This window comes from Rousettus aegyptiacus, unplaced genomic scaffold, assembly GCF_014176215.1.
Source record: "Rousettus aegyptiacus isolate mRouAeg1 unplaced genomic scaffold, mRouAeg1.p scaffold_m13_p_16, whole genome shotgun sequence".
Taxonomy (NCBI): Eukaryota; Metazoa; Chordata; class Mammalia; order Chiroptera; family Pteropodidae; genus Rousettus; species Rousettus aegyptiacus.
Window position 1 is genome coordinate 8,127,151 of NW_023416291.1, and position 5,532 is coordinate 8,132,682.

The 5,532-nt window shown below is 35.3% G+C and overlaps 1 pseudogene; it reads left to right on the top strand.

Moving 5' to 3' along the window:
- The first annotated feature begins 1,098 nt into the window (after nt 1–1,098).
- LOC118612631 lies at nt 1,099–1,217 on the top strand (annotated as a pseudogene).
- Nucleotides 1,218–5,532: the final 4,315 nt, after the last annotated feature.

Below are 5,532 nucleotides of genomic sequence, written 5' to 3' on the forward strand. Positions count from 1 at the left end.
ATATTTGCATATATACTTGCAATATATATATAGATTTGTATTTATAGTCTTTCACTCCCAAAATATTGTGACGAGATTACTAACTGATTAGTCTAAACTATGCTGTTACTAATTGACTAGTCCAAACTAGACTGCACATACCTGTACTTATCATTTCATTTGGAGCTATACAAGTTGTTTTAGTTACTAAAAAAATCACAGTGTTCAAAAATCTAGATTATATCCAAACGAATTTTATAAAACAAATCTATTTTTGTAGCTCTGTAGGTTGATTCATTCATTTGAGATTGTAGCGAACATATTCTTTAATACATGCAAGGATGAGCAGGTTAGTGCATGCGTACCAACTGGGAGAAACCCGCCTACCACAGGACATTGGCAATCAATGTCTGAAGTCATTTTCAGTTGCTGTAACTGGGTGTGGAAGAGTGCTATAGGCATCTAGTGGAAAAAGCAGGTTTGCTCCATCCTATAATGCACAAGACAATTTCCACAACCCGACTAGCCAATCCAAAGTATCACTAGTGGCAAGGTCAACAAACGCTGGGCTAGAGGAAGTGGAGAAAGAGGAACCTTATTAAAACGAGAAAACAGGCAAAAGCAAGAGATCACTCAGTTCTATCCAAGAAGGCAGCCTTCGCTGGGATGAGGGAGGTATGTAGAGGCTGTCAGTTTGCAGAGAACATTAGTCTCCATTCCAGCGAGTGATAGATATTACCTACGACAGCGAGACACTTTAGCTGCCTTCTCTTTGCAAATTAATAAGGATTGCCCTTCTACGGCCTCAAACATGTCAGCCGCTACTTTTCCAAGGTGTTCTGATGCCTACTTTGACCCCACAATTTGCTGCCTTATCAAAGAGCTCTCAGTAGGCCGCCCTTGTTTCACAACCCAGGACGCCGGACACTTAAGGGGATGGCGATATTGACAGAAAAAGCCTGTGTGTCTGGCCCACGTGGTATGAGATAGCATCAGCTGAAGACTGACCCTTGAACAGCGTGGCGGCTGAGCACCTGACACCTGGCCCCACACACACCCTCTTTGCAAAAAGTAAAGTGTTTGCATGATGCTGTAATATAAAAATAATCAAAAGGTCTTGCCTATGGTCATGCTACCCTGAACAAGCCTGATCCCATCTGACCTTGGAAGCTAAGCGGGGTTGGCCCCAGCTAGTATTTGGATGGGAGGCCACCTAGGAAGACCAGGCGCTGTAGGCCTAAAAGATTAAATAAATAGATAAATAAATAAATAGATAAATAAATAAGAAATAAGGGATTGTAAGCTGACAAGGTCTTTGCAATCTGTGAGGTCAACCAAGGATTGCCTAGCCAAAAAAAAAAAAAAAAAAAAAAAAAAAAAAAAAAAAAAAAAAAAAGAGAGAAAAAAAGAAGAAAAATCTTTATCCTAGCCAACAATTAAAAAAAAAAATTAGAAAACTAGGCTCAAAGAAAATGATATTAATTTCTATTGTTGTTTGCCTTATATACATAATATTTTCCCTATTAAGTCCACAGTAATTTTCAGAAAAAGTGATGTAATTACTTTCACGAGATTGATGGCAACAGCCAATCTATTATAGATTTTTATGACCTGCTAATTTCCCATCTGTCCAGGGCACTTCTCTTCATGTGCCAATGTTTTAGCGAAAAGTTATAGAACTGAAAGCCTACTTACTGCTTTTCTAATTGCAGGTTGACAATTGTTAATGCAATTTTCTTGCTAAAAGAGAAGGCACGCCTCTTCACTTTTTAAAAAGGTCATTTTTATAAGAAAATGATAGTTCATTATAACTTCCAAATGGAAAATTATTTTCTAGTAATATAAGTAGGTTCTGTCCCTCTTTCACACTTATTCCTAATCCTAAAATGACTTCTTTTCTCACATTTATTATTCTCAATATTGTCTGTAAAATTTCTTTTACATAAAAAACCTTTCCAAGAAGGCTTTATTGAAACATACCATGTAGAGGTTTATAAAATTAACGTCAACTCTTTAAAAAATATATATTTTGAATGCTATAAACGAATCAATCGGTAACAAAGTGAATGATTTTTTCCTCCCCTCCATTATAAAAGAAAGGAAAGGAACATACAGAGAAGGCTTAAGAAACCACAGGTCAATGTTAAAAGCCACATCAGAAAAGGCATGCGGTAAATGTGGGTCACTGTGCAGATATATCGTTCCCTTTGTTCTGAGGAGGTTGGGGGTCTGGGTTCACCAGAGTCCTGGCTGGACTGCATACTTTACATCATAAGAAAGGTCGTACTTTTATTTACAGGCGTACAGATACACACGCACACACACACGCACACACACACATTTTAAGTGAAACGTTTGAAGAAATGTTGAGAAGCATTATGCCATATTCCAGTTTTGGGATACATCATTTCATTTCTGAGTAAGTTAGAGACAAAACAAGATTGATGGGAAGAAGAGAGAACGCAAAGTAAATTGGTACCGAAGTCAGAGTGAAACGAACAAATGGAGGTGCTATAAAAATTATTTTAATTAGAGACAACATACATATGGTCGTTGACTATAGAAGTTTTTGCTAATACAGATTTTAAACAAAATTTCAGAATGAAGAAGAAGTAAAGGGACTAACATTCGTAAGTACTTCAAAGAGATGGAGTTTGACAAGAGAAGCATGTATTTTAAAATGACCCCAAAGTAGTTTCTCCCACTCAGTAAATCCCTCTATGAATGAGGACTTATAGTCTTTCTCAAGTGATTAAGGGAAAATGCATCAGTTTGACTAAAATGCCACTAAAATGATGTGACAGAAGAGAAAAGCAGTATTAGTGGAAAAGGTAAATTCAGCAGTCTGATTAGATAAATACTCAGCTGATGTGACAATTATTGAAACCAACATTTGCAAGTTGCATTAGATCTGCACCTTTTTCATTTAATTTATTAGAATGCTCTGAATACAGATTAACTCTCTCGGCTTAATATTTCTTGGTTCATTAGCATTAAAATGAGAACTGCAAGTTCCTTGGAATAACCTTTAAACTGTTTCTTCTAACTTACACATAACTTCTGACAGTATCTCTAAATCTCCTCGAACTATTATTTTGTCATGTTCGACTCTTCTCAAGCTGTTTTTAATTTAGTCTTTACCAAGGGCTAGAGTTTTAAAATTGACTTTTAAAAGCTATCCACAAATTTTGTCTTACAGACCGGGGGCATGTAGCGAAGAACTTCCAAACCTTTTTTTTTAGATATGCTAGCAAAACTTCGGGCCATATGGTGGCTCTGTGAGTAAGTCCCTGAAATATAGCAAGGGGGCATAGCGAGGGTGTTCAGACAAAATGTTTTATGCATGATGTTTTCCCCAAATCTTAAGTAGCAGAAAAGAGAGCATAAACAATAAAGTTCTTGTTACCATGCGGCTGCTTTTTCAAAGGCCCCAGGAAGGATGTTTGCTGAGGGCACTGCATGGCATAGGTTAGTTCCACCACATAGACTGCACGGAAACAGAACCTCTTCAAAGAAAAGTATTTTAGAAATGGAGGAAAAAATAAAGGGAAGACAGAGAGAGGAAAATGGACCTTCACGAGAAGACCGAACAGCTGCAGCCAGTAATGGAAAGGAAAGTCTCAGGACTGCTCACATGACGAGCAGCTCAAAAGCATCATGTTAACTCTTTCTTTTAAATGAAATGACAGTGGGAACATGATCGAATAGGTTCGTTTTTCAAATAAATGTGGCAGTAAGAGTTTTTTTTGGGGGGGGGAATCTGGGATATTTAATTCACATATTAAAGTGCATTTCGAACAGGCAAGCAAGAGATATTTTCTAGGTCAAAATCATCTTCAGAAAATAAAAATGAATTAACATCATGCGTGCTCAATGTTTAAAATGGACCAGTCTTAAACTGCATGATTTATAACTGTGCCTGAAAGAGAGTTTTTGAAGGCATGTCAGGAAATCATATTTTTATGCTTCCTTTCCAAATGTGCTAAACTAAAACAATCATTTGCAATATGTCACAAAATCAAACATTTTAACATGAGTTATCAGCAAAATTGAGAGGTGGTTATACTAATGATTTGAAATTATAACATTTTACTAATTCCAGGATTATATGTCTAGTAGTCCAACAATATTAACTATGCCACCTAATATAATATGCATTTTAACAATTACTTAGGTTTTCCTATTTCTATTTTCAATAGTCCCTAATCTTTTAAAACACATGAACCATTTTATCTTTTTCTTTTAGTAATAATATTGATTCAGACACATATGATTGATCCACCCTAAATTAACCATTAATAAAATCGAAGGTTGACTTTTATAAAAAAAATGCAATGGTTATGTAAGCAAAAACCTTCAGTCCATGTGAAAATAGCCATCACATACACGTGTAGGAACCGCATATCCTTTGCAGGATTCTATTACACAGCAATAAAACACAGTGAAATCGATGGCTTTGTATTGTCACTTCTGGTTTCCCATTATGACCTTTGCGGGAGTGTATTCTTCTCTAGTCTAGTGCTAAGTGCTCAGAAAAGTTAGACCATAGCTCCTACCCATTGAGAGAAGACTTTCAAATATATTCCAATTTCTGCAGAAAGAAAAGTTAACAAACATATGTTTCTTAGTGAAACCATTTTGATCTAGAATTAATAGTTTTTTCTGACTGAAGAAATACTTTTTTCTACATTTTCTATATTATGTGCTCTATATTTCTATGTATTACATATCACCAAGACTTCCCATTTAGGCAAACAATTTCAAGTTGACTCAGTTTAAAAATAATAACTTGAAATCAGTAAAGCAATTATGATTTTGTCTGCCCAGAGGAAATATCATATTTCCTCTGCTAAATTTTGGCAACCATTTTTAATTAACATAATTCTGCCATTTGATTATCACATATGCATGTGAAATAATGCAGCAGAATCAAGCTTATTTGAAATGTTTTCATATAATTATATTAATCACAGACAACCTCTATTTAGCGGGTAATAAGATACGATTTTTTTCTTAACAAATAACATGGTACAAAAAAAGAATTTTAACATCTGTAATTCACAGTCCTTGTTGTTCTGCTTCTGAATATATGAACTTTTACTTTCGAAAGGTTAGCCAAGCCTGAGAAGCTGACCGTGCTCATACAATAACCTCAGCTGTACTTGGGCGAAAGAGTGTTCATGATTTTTCAAATTCCTGCCACCTTTTAAAACAAGTGGAGTAATTTTTTTTGTTTGTGTTTTGTTTTTTTTGTTGTTGTTGTTGTTAAATCACTCTCATTTCCTCATTTCCAGCTGATGTGATTAGATTGGAGGGCTCAAGCTAGAAACCATGGGTTTTTTTTGTTTGTTTGTTTTTTGTTTTGCCTTTATCTTTGGGTTTATTTTTCTTCTCTGCAAAGGGTAACCTTAGGTAATTATTTTAGTGATGTTCTAAAAACAGCAAACTATTTTTTTCATATAATTTAGGTATATTTGATTTCATCCTTCGATGATGGCCAATTTAGATATGCAATTCTAAATTGAGAGTTTTTTCCATTAGTCTGAAAGTGCT